Genomic DNA, 11,814 nt, shown 5'->3' on the forward strand with positions numbered 1-11,814 from the left:
TTACAGTGAACAGGCCAAATTAAAGAATATGTGTGATTCCGGTTATCCGACTGTCCCTAGTTTTTACCCCAGACCCTAATCTTTTTTTTATCATTTCCAAAATCAGTTACCGTATTTTGGCGAATATAATGCACACCTTTTTTTTCAAGATTGCATAGTATATACCACAATATATCTAGGTTTTTGACCCGTTTTCCTTCAGCTAATATATGGATACCACTAAGATGCTAAACTGTAAACACTTAATACAGGTCATCTAACATTAGACGGAAAGTGACTTTGAACTAAAGAGTGCTTACATAAACAATGGAGCAAATTTCAGGTTCTTTGAATATACTAAGCGATCACCCTCCTTATTTTTGAAAAAGTTGAATAGATTTAAAAACTTGGAAGGGCTTGAAAACAGTACTTTAGTTGAAATATCATTTCCTGCTTTCATGCTAAAAAACATAATTTTGGCAATTGCACTGATCCCTCCCACCTGTATTTATTTTTTTTTTCATTTGAAATAAATATATAAGAATTGTCAAAACTAGGGTAATTCCTACCAATTTTGATAGGTATATACATGTATATTATACCATATATAAATGGTACATGCAAAGAAGTGAAAGTAAAAAAAAAACTGTGTTTCCATCTAAAATCTCTCATTTAAAAAGTCAATTTAAAAAATGAAATAAAACACCAACCTACCTACCCTATTTTCCAAGGGAGTGTAACCAGAACCACACATTTTATCTGGCCTCAGCCTGTGTGCATCTGTGCGTTAACAGTTTTCATGACTTTTTTGACAATGTGTCCGCAACTATTGATTTGAAAATTTATACATGCATTTATATCAATAGGTTACAGGTCAAGTTACTCTTTGTGCTAAAGTTTTTGACCTTGTGACCTTAAACTTGGAATTTGACCCAAATTTTAAAACTGGGTGAATGATAGGCTGTCATATTTCATATTAACAATCCTTGTAACAAGACCTCTCTTTTTGTATCTAAATTTTTGACCTTGTTTATTGTTCTTTGTTGCCATTAGTGTTTCACATCTTGTGTTACTTTTAGTTTTATGCTTCAGGCAAGCCATGTTTAAGCATCGTAACCCCTTGGTTAGACAACTCTCCCCTTGTTTAGACAACTTGACTCATGATATATTGGGGTTTTTTTATGAGAACACTAGAAAAAGAAACACCATCTATAAATCAATTAATTATCAAATTTCAAATTTTATTAGATCACAAAAAGTATATCAGTGCATACTCATTTGAGATAGAAAATTCTCACAATGAAAATCTTTATCTCGATTTCTAAATTCAAATTTAATGATTAAAAGAGATGAATATGCATATTATTGTGCAATACAAACAGTGAACAAATTGCAAGGAGGATTTTAATACCAAAGGGTGAGCTGCTGAAATTGTAATTTATGGTTAAACGTGGCCATAAAACCTCTAAATATTATAAAAACTTTTCTGGTTATTTAACTTTCAAAACACGTGTGATGCTAATATGTCTGGGTTTTCTATATGACCGGGCGGGTGTGGGGGTGTCCAGACAAGAGGCAAACTCATGCAATAATAAGAATTGTTTTGTTATTTTGCAGATGTTTTCTGAAGTAAGACAGCCATACCCCTGCTTTCCAAGGAACCAAACAATTACTTTCCTTGTATTGACATGGTGAAAAATGGGGAGGGTCCAGAAAATGACGAAGACCTCCAGAATGTCATCAGTGATATTGTTGCAATTGAATGTAGCCAATTATTATCCAATATATATTATCTATGATTGAACTCATAAGTGGTTAAGGAAAAAAATTTTAATTTTTTATTCAGGTTATTTAATCCATTAGGTTGAAATAAATATCTACTGCTTGGAGTTTATTTTACATCTCTCGGGATTTTCTAGATGTCAGATATCCTAAAACTCACACTTGTGCTTTCATATTGTTTTTAATAAATGTACAGAAAAATTGAATGTTCTTCTATGGGGTATTTTTGCCAATAGTTTCAGTTGAAAGTTACAACAACAACAATAAGGAATAAAATAAGTGCAATGATTAAATCTGTATGTTTATAATGAATGTGTCTTTCATGATCTTGTATGTGACGTTCAGGAATTTTTGACATTACCTGACTTACAGTGGAATATTACCCCCCCCCCCCCCCCCCATCCTTTATGGCTTTACTTACAATAAAACTACATATGCAGAGTGAACTTAAAACATGAGAGATATATCATATCTTGTAATTGCCTGCTGAATTTGATAGAAAGCAAAAACGCTTTCAATACACGATTCCTGTATATGACTACAATAAATGTACTATTTATTGGTGGAAGGTAATGGTGGAAGATTTTTTATCAAAATAACCCCTCTCCCTCCGATATTGGGTCAAAGTACAACAAACAATAATTTTCACCCTTCATTAATGTTCATGCATGACATGTGCAATGATATTATTACGTTATCTGAAGATTTTAACTCTACACAACCGACATTATTACCCCACCCCCTTTTTTCTTGCATAAATCCCCCCAAATACCACTAAATTTCATTTGCAACCAAATTCCCTTTAACATGTATTAGAAATTGATAGATTCTACACATGTGTCAAATATGATGTCTATTGAGGAGTTTCTTGGACAACTTTACCTGTTTCAGTGCAAATAGGTGAAATTAGGTAAAATTTCAGCATTTCCCTCATTTTAAAACATTGATATTTTATTGCACTGTGCATTAAATTTTTATTGTTTGTGTTATTAATTCCTATTTGTCTCTGCAATATCATGAAATAGGTATCATTAACATGGGTTTTGCATTAAACCAAAAAGAAGAGTACATTGTCTGATTTTTTTCCCAATAGATCTAAATATAGAAATGGGGAAAACCAAGTGTCTCTCGTTCCCATGGCTACCGATCAAATGGAATGCAAGTAATTATTTTTACGTTCAAGTTATGTTATTTAAAGCATATATACCAAGTTTCATGAAATTCCGACAAATGTCCATCAATAGCCATTTGCATGGTTTTATCGTAGACAGCTTCTTAATATCTTGTTGATATTTTTTTATGTAATCTATAATTACTAACTGTGCACAATATGTATCATAATTTCATGTGGTATGCTTGTACACATTGTTGACAACTTTACCTTATTCTTATACTGACTGTTCGCCAACTTTCGAACTCCGATGGATGTTTCAACTTTACGTTTGCAATAAACCATTTCATCAAGGGAATAGGTGAAGAATATATTATGTGTTATATATTTGTGCTAATTGTTAAGCTCGTTTGAATTTTACATGTCATTTTACTTAGAAATTACAAACATTTACTTAGTTTCGTTTACAAACTCCTCCATTCGTCTGCATGGACTGCACCACACGGAATACGATTCAGCGTTCTGGTTGGCTGAAAAATAACCGAGCGCCTCCTGGTAGTTTAGGACGCGGTAAGTATAAAACCAGGCAGCATTGAATTATTTGGCGGAGATTGTATCCCAGCATTTGAAGGAAGAGCAAAAAGAAATTAGAGAAAAGAAATGTATTTAGAGAAGATGGAAAGGAGAAATGTAAGAAAATGTGTTAAGACAAATTTAATGAGAATATTTTATAAGTTATAATATTATGTATTAGACATATGTATTGATTACACCAGTGTTCCTCCAACTCCAAGTGTTGATTTTTGGCGATAATAGTGACAAAACACTGAAGTTATGAATCAAAGTTAGGTTGAAACTAATCCAATCACAGTTTAAGATGTGAGGTGAGAGAAAGAAATTTATATTTCATGATTTGGTGGAATACTTATTCATTTCCACCAAATCCCACCAAATCCTCCGATTCGCTCCGAAACATCCATCCTTATTCCTTTTATAGAGAACGGCTATATGATGTCTATATTATGGACGTTTAATGCAATTTAGTTTAGTTTTATGTTTAATAAATTGTTGAAAGATCATATTCGCCTCTATTTTATATCGTGATATGGTCTGGAGGTACCGGAAGCTAAAGCTAGACGGACCCAGTACTTTTCAAGTACACAAATTCTCAGTGTCTGTACTGTAACGCAGGGTGCCGGCACAGCAAACTTTTCTAATCATTTTTGCAACTGAAAAAAATGTTTTAAAAAATGAAAAATATCCATGACAATACATACAATTCAAGTTTCCGTCTTATCAATATGGCTAAAAGCTTACCTATATGCTCCAATGACATCAGACATTTAGGTCGGACCCTCTCACCAGTGGTAGCAGAAGTGCCTCTCCAGTACACCATCTTTTCACACTTAGACACCAGGTAGCTGCAGATATAGATTCAACAAGACATGTTTCAGAAACATGTATATTCCACATGGTGCAATTTGATCAGGGTTATATATCATTTATTAATAATAGTGCCAAAACAATTTGAGATATTGAGCAGAAAATTTTTTCCTATATCCAGAGGGGATTGACCTTTGACCATCTGACCTCAAAATCAATAGGGTTATCTACTCTCTAAGATGTACCTGTTCACAAAGTTTGATGTTTGCCAAGCCAAGGGTTCTTGAAATATTGAGCGGATAAGACTTGGTCTACAGACCGATATATTGACAGACAGAGTGACAACTGAAAAGCAGTATGCCTCCTCTTTTTCAAAGGGAATATTTGTATGTAGAAGTAAATGGACATACTGTAAAATTTTAAAATGATCACATTTTATTACAAATAAATACAAAAGTCATACATGGATATGATAATAATGAATTTCTAAATATATTTAAAGTTGTAGGCATAAAACATTCAGCACAACTGGATCCTGCATGTACATGTGTATTCTAATTGCATATTGTATTTACTAAACTTTTGTACTGCTATTGATTGCCATTTCATATGTATTCACATAACATTATCATTATCCACTGTCTCTAAAACTGGGACTGCCCTTAGATGTGTGAAGCAATTCGATTATTTCTTATTGTATATTTCATTTTGTTAATTCAAATCTTGTCTCGATCAGTATTTCATATATAATTATGATGTGTGCAGTACACCTTAAATTCTAAATGAATCACTTGAATTACTGTCTTATGATAAAGAAAAGTACAGAATCATTAAACGATAATCAGATGTTAGTTTGAATCATGACATTCTTGAAATACATGCATATATATGTACATGTATTATCCATCAAATGAAATATTTTTTTTATAAATTGACTAGTTTCTTTAAGGATATACTTTTTACCTTTTTGAATATTCCTTCTGGTTGCTTGGTTCTGCATTTCTGCATCAACAGACATATCCTTATGAGAACATGGTGGGGAAATAGTTCTCATTGTAGGGATCATCACTGTGCCAAACCACAAAGTGCCCAGAACACACATAGGTATAGGAATGTTCATTGGGTACAAATCCATCCAGATTCAGTGCTTTAACCAATTTCAACGTTTATGTGCATCTTTATGCCCAATTAAATATGTATACAAAGTTAAAATCTGCTATACATTTATACTTACAGACATTCGCTCAACTCATGTAAACAGACTTTCACAGTGTAGTTTAGCCACTGTTTAGATGATAAAAATATGAAGCAACCTCCCCTGCGTAGAATTTATCATATGTAAAGATCTGTACTTGTGTGGCAACTATAAAAATTTCATCTGAGATTGATTTTACAAAGTGAAATCGATTTAGCAATCATTTAACTTTGCAGCCTTCTTTCATATGGCTATGTTTCTGATATGAATTTCGAATGAAAATGAAGCAAATATCCTTCAATTCACCTTAAAAAACTTCTCCCCTTCTCTTTTCCTCTCGCATTGTCCCAAATAGAACACCACATGTTCACACTGTAACAACGTACTATTGCAAGATCTATGAGTTGATCAAAACGAAAGTAGTGTTTTCCGTAAAATCAAATTTGCCCTGCGGAAGTATTTATGCGTATGCGTTGACAGCAGCTCCGCAGTTACCGTGAAGGACTCTATAGATTTACTTTCACAAGGAACCGCCGCGGTGGCCAAGAGGTTCGAGTGTTCGCCCCGTATGCGAGAGGACGGGGTTCGAATCCTGGCCGTGACAGACCTAAGTCGTTAAGTTAAAACAGGTAGTGACAGTTCCATCGCCAAACACTCGGCATCAGGTGTGTATGTCACGGGTCATCAAAGATGACCTTAAAAACGGATGACCCGTGTCAAAGCAAATGTGGCACGCTAAAGAACCCTCACTGCCCAATGGCCGTAAGCGCCGAGCATAGACCTAAATCTGAAGACCTTCATCGGTCTTGGTGACGTCTCCATATCAGTGAAAAATTCTCGAGTGAGACGTAAAGCAAGATACAATCAATCAATTAATCTTCCATAAGGGAACGTAGTAAAGTTGTTTTTTATTGGCGTCAACCATATTCCTATAAAAAAAAACATCAGTAAATAATTTTAAACACTACTTCCATTTCTGTATTTAAGTTTTAATTCGCTTTCCTTCATTCCCGATTATCAATGAAAACATGGCACTTTCTCTCTCTCTCCATTTTTCAGTAGACGACCTTCCTGTACTAATTGTCCTACTGCTCACCGTTGTGTCACTCATCGCTATAACAATCATGGAAATTTTTAAACGATACTGTTGAAACCCCTGTGACATCGACTTATCTGTCAGTAGACTGTCTCAATTAAAGTGCATCTTACAAGACGAAAAACGCAACATATCGACTGTATAACGTTTGGATTGCATTTTAAGATGTTTGTGATACCGAATAATTTAAAAAATCTAAATATTGTTTTTAAATCATCATCAAATATTTCTTATACAATTTTGTTTCCACTTGACATCATAAATGCTTTGCCATTTCAGTCGTACCTTGATAGAAGATGATTGTTACTTTCATTTTGAGGATGTCTCTTTGGGTCAAGCAAGAATGAAATATTCTCATGTTTGGAAATCCACTGATAAAAAGGCAACCCTATCATCATAGAACACAACAAATGTGAAACACAGAAACGAATTCCATGTGCGATAGAAATCATCGTGGAAAATTCCTTTTTAACTCAGTTATTTATTCTTTATATGCATAATTAGCGAGTTAGACCGAGTGTACATTGTAATGTTCATTTGTAAACATCTTTGTGGTAAAAGTACATTCTTTTATTATATAGACAATACCCTTGTATTTGTAGTATGTAAGAAATTGCTGGTGATCCTTATCCTTAAGTCTTAATGTAAAAATAGTTTATATGTTGTATCATTTACGAAAACATGATTAACAAGATTACTAATGATGTATTTTTCAAATACTGGTTAATAGTAAAGCAAATCAGGTTTCCAATGCGTTCGATATTAAGTTTTATAAAAACGAGATATCCTTTAACCCTTTCTCTACTGGCACATTTTAGAGGTTTTTAAAGACTAAATGACAGTATTTTTAAAGCGATTTAAATCTGCATGGATCACGATTTGGGGTAGGCATACAACATATAATTTTGTTAGGAATTGGACAGGGAACAATTTCTTATAAAAGTTGTCAATGTATCCCATGACCTCAAAGAGGTCTACGGGGTCAAAGGTCATATAAGTGCACATTTTTGCAATCTTTTCTCTCTGAAATATATATATTAGGACCCCTCTCACTAGATTAGAGTAAAATATAGGAAATTCTAAATGTATGAGCTAATGTGCCTTTTAAAATACTACAAAAACAACACAATTAAACTAATCAATTTTATTGACAAACAAATAATTTTGGTTGCTAAGTAACAACACTCATAGTACAATTTTGACCATAATTTGCCTTTCTGCATCCATTCGACACAATTTAAACGTAATTACATTCCATGATGATTAGTAAATGTCACATTATTTTAAAAATATAATCTTTAAATAGATCTTAATCATTTTAAAAGGTTTTTAACAAAAAATATGATGAAGAGAATTAAGGTCAAAGGACATCAAATGGAAACTTCGTACTTTATATAATTACTTGTCCATCATTTTCTAATAATATGACGTTTTGCCATTATGTTCCATTAAATAGAATAAGTATTGCAACATTAAAACAAAGATCTTTCAATTATTGTTAATCTAAAATAATTTATTTTTTTATTCAATTATATTTGGTTGCTCAGCAACAACACCTTATCAAATGTTATCAAAAAGTACTAACCATTTTTCCTCTCCAAGTTCAACATATACGAATGTTCAAGTACTTACTTTCAATCACTAGATTTAAATGTACTTGCATCATATTTAACAAAAATGTTCTTATTTTCAACCTCTTGAAACCTATTTCTAGACCTAATTCTTGATAATGAGTTGTTCCGACAGGGGCATGCGTTGACCAATATCTGTCTATCGACTGGAACTTCACAGCAGGCATATATAAGATAATGCACAAAATCTGGAAAAAAAAGTAACTCAATTGGCTCTGTAAATGTTTCCGATAATCAAGGCCCTCTGAAAAGTATGCATTTAATTACTTATGAAATTTTATCTGAGGTAATTGTTGTACACATTTAATAAATGAGTTAGATTCACAGCCAGATTAATTTTGGTAAAGATAGTCTTTTTACTATGCATTTTATTATTCTTTTTAAACTGGAAATCACTGCCACAATATCGGTTTTTAAAACTAGTAATACCTGTACAGTTCCTCTTCAGTGAGAGGCTGCAAACTTCCTTGGGAAGTATATGGCAACCCTTTTCCCTAGATATGACCATCTCAGCATAATGGTTGGTGGCAACACAAAAGGAGAAAACCAAATCTTCGGTCAAAGACAGCTTCATAAAATCTGCAGTTCTCCGAATACCGTAATAGGGTCCCATATCTGAAAGAAAATTGCAAATAAAATCAGTATTGGCCACCATACCTTAAAACGTGTCCTACCTTATATATTTTTTTGTATGTATGCGATCTCTAGTTATGCAGCAAAAACAACAACAACAAAAACAGTAAAATGGTACAGACATATCAGTGTACCATAATGCCATGATTCCATTTGTGAATGTATTATCTGGATTTATTTGAATGTTAACCAAATTTATACTGATTTAACCCTATATTCAACCTCAAAGAATCATACCAACTGAAAGCCAGGTTGTCACCCCGAATGAAATGCCACAGTTCTTGGATCAGGTGTCCCTGTGTCCTTCACATCAGCATCCTTCCAATGCATGTCTGGATTTGCCAGTAGACTGTCGCTAGCAGATGATACCTGGGAACTTCCCACTAAATATTGGGATATCAATACCCTTTTTAAAGAAGAAAATCAATTACAATTAAAAATTGTTGGTTTATGTTTAAAAAGCAAAATAAAAGTTTCACAGTAGCATGGAACAGTTTCGCACTTAAATTTATTTACTCAAATTTATTTAAAGATAAGGTAAGGGATTGCATACATGTGTTAGAAATGAATCGAGTATTTTATTATACATTGCGAGAGTAGCAGAGTGGGTAATGAAAAAAAAAATATGTATCATGTAGGTGTCTGCATTAAGCCTAGCATATACATGAGGGCAAATACTGAAGAAATTCAGGTTAAAACCTACAGGGTCCAGCGAAAATACTGAAACTCTGAGGGAAAGTGAATGACCCCAGATATAAAAGTAGAATTGAATTCAGTTATCTGGTGGCACCCAGTTTTGTTTTATTGGTGGAAGAGAGAACCCAGATACCTGGGGAGAGACCACCGACCTTTCGTAAGTAAACTGGGAAAACTTTCTCACTTACCGGCGCGAACGGGATTCGAACCCGCGCCAAGAGAGGTGAGAGGTCGTGTGATTTTGAGCACGATGCTCTAACCACTCGGCCACTGAGGAGGCCGGCAATAAGGGGACACGTGCCCATTAGCTCATAGCATACAAGTACCAACATGTATGGATCACATGTAATTTATGGTCATAAGCTACTAAGTGTATATAAAATACATGCATTTGGATAAAAGAGAAATCAATATGATTTTTCATTAGCCTGTCATAATCAGACTTTGATGTTAATCCCCCCCCCCCCCCCCATTTTGGCCCAAACACACATTTTGTTTTTATTTCTGTTACAGAATAAAGAAAATAATTCAAATTATGATAATAAATTCTATTATTACAATAATGCAAAGTGTGTTTTCCTAACAGATTGTGTTTTCTTTTCATAGAAAGATACATGTAATTTTTCTTATAAACATGGAAAAAACTTGGAAAATAGCCTTCTCACCAGCGGTCATGAATGCCCAGTCTGATTAAAACCACCCCATCCCATTATACACTAAATCCACCCCCTTCTTACACTCGCGCGTCAGGTAAGGAGATAATTCTGGGAAAGGGGGGGGGGGTAATCAAACTGATTAATGCCGGACCCAGACAGGGTGTTATTCACTTGGTTTAAATATCATAAAATATAAATATTTTCTTTCATGAAACGACAAATTATGGCATCAAATCGCGGTTAACTAATCGTGAATTTTTCATAACATGACAAAACCGCATTTTTTTTCTTTTTAGTCGGCCTATGTGACTACATCAACTTACATGTACGTATTTATACTGAATGCATGATCGTTTGGGTCATCCTGCAACAGGAGATCCAGGGCATCTTCTGACATCAGGTCGTTTTAAAGATGTAAAATATAAGCGTTCGCTGTGACAATCACGGTGAAGCTGTGTTGTTTTCGTTGAAACGGAAACACGTGTGTTCTCCGTGCACACTTTCAGAAAACCCCGCGAGGCCCGCGATCCGGATCACGGAAAAATAAAAGTATACAGGCTATATATAGGTGAACTTCTTTTTTGTTTTCTTTCTTTGGCAGAGAAAAAAATTATTACTATTCCGAACAAATATAACGTTTATATCTGAATTTGAAGTACTTTATTTATCTTTTTTAAAATTCATTCTGCCGATGTAACATTCTCAATAGGTGTTTTATGAAGTTACATGTAGGTTGTGTAACTGTTTATATACCAATATTGGTTTTATGCTTTTTTAAAAAGGCAGAGATACCTGGCTGATTATTTCATACATGTATGTATGTTGTTTTAGTGTATCAAACAGTACTGAATTTACTAATAGAGGACAATACAAATAGTTTTCACCACTTAAATATTGTGCGACGCGCGTCGATTGCTGCTAGCGACGTCGATTTGTCGCTAATTTTTAAGAAAACAGCGCAGCATGTCCCAATTTCATTTCATCGTAATATAAAAACTACCGAGAATTATAATATGAATAAGGGTCCATCAAAAAGAAAATTTCCTCTACTTTCAGAGGCTGTATTTACTTTTCCCTATTTCCATATATAAATATAGATAAAACGCCGATCTGTTTAAACATTGAGAAATAAAATCGTAAAAAAAACGTACATGTGCAAAAAATTGCTATTTTCTTATAACTATGCCAGGCATTAAAAATAATTTTTATATGTACTGAAAGCAGGGAATATATGCTTCTCAAAAATATAATAAACATTGCATTCATAGGGAAAATAAAAAAAATCATAGCGAGGGGGGAAATGGCCTTGCGACAAAGCGTTGCGTCATATTTAGACGAAGTCATCTTTCATTTTAAATGCTTTTTTTAATTTTATGGCTTTATTTACTCAATTGATTTTTACATAGTTAAAAAATATAGAAAATTTCCAAAAATATGATATATAAAACATATATATTACGTCCGTAGTTTCAAAGATTTATAGACACTCCTTTTGCGTAGCCCTGTTTTTACGCGCTATCGGTCATATTGACCGATACGGTAGAGAAAGGGTTAAGATGGTCTGGAGATTTTAAACAAGGAAGACATTCATTTTTGCTTATTGCAGATTAACGTATCTGGAAAAAACCACAACGCTTTCCCTTGTAATCTCC

The 11,814-nt window shown here is 33.7% G+C and overlaps 1 long non-coding RNA gene across 1 annotated transcript; it reads right to left on the reverse strand.

Moving 5' to 3' along the window:
- Positions 1–3,576: 3,576 nt before the first annotated feature.
- Positions 3,577–6,383, reverse strand: LOC125657149 (uncharacterized). The gene is made up of 3 exons (XR_007363208.2): positions 5,219–6,383; positions 4,190–4,293; positions 3,577–4,101 (listed from the first exon to the last, which is right to left on the reverse strand). It is a non-coding gene; the product is annotated as an uncharacterized LOC125657149 (long non-coding RNA).
- Positions 6,384–11,814: the final 5,431 nt, after the last annotated feature.

Source organism: Ostrea edulis, chromosome 7 (assembly GCF_947568905.1).
Source record: "Ostrea edulis chromosome 7, xbOstEdul1.1, whole genome shotgun sequence".
NCBI classification, from domain to species: Eukaryota; Metazoa; Mollusca; class Bivalvia; order Ostreida; family Ostreidae; genus Ostrea; species Ostrea edulis.